Here is a 320-nt window from a genome sequence, read left to right as displayed (position 1 = left end):
TGTGGCTCGCCGGATCGGCTTTCACCGTGGATGAAGCGGAGTCCAGCCCGGGGGCGTCACATGTGGTTGCCGCAAGCCCGCTGGCCGATCCTTCGTTGAATCCGCCGGCCATTCCTCACTCTAGCCACCGGCCTCCACTCACTCAAGCCCGCCGTATGTGACGCTGTGTGTTTCGTTGTGAAAGCGAAACTACTTTGTTTGGCCTTCCAAAAGAGGACATAACTAGAAATCAGTGGTTAAGTTGTATTTGCAACACTGTTCCAGAACAGTTTAACCCAAATATTCAGATGTGTCCAGCGCATGTTATGGAGGACTGTTTA

The 320-nt window shown here is 52.5% G+C and overlaps 1 protein-coding gene across 1 annotated transcript in view; it reads right to left on the bottom strand.

The window, feature by feature from the left end:
* Positions 1-320, bottom strand: part of LOC107591134 (protein RCC2 homolog) — a 5,258-nt gene that overhangs the window by 2,040 nt on the left and 2,898 nt on the right. The gene's annotated exons all lie outside the window — the stretch shown is intronic.

Source organism: Sinocyclocheilus grahami, unplaced genomic scaffold (assembly GCF_001515645.1).
Source record: "Sinocyclocheilus grahami isolate Dianchi unplaced genomic scaffold, SAMN03320097.WGS_v1.1 scaffold137.1, whole genome shotgun sequence".
NCBI lineage: Eukaryota > Metazoa > Chordata > Actinopteri > Cypriniformes > Cyprinidae > Sinocyclocheilus > Sinocyclocheilus grahami.
This window is presented reverse-complemented; position numbering and strand designations above follow the sequence as displayed.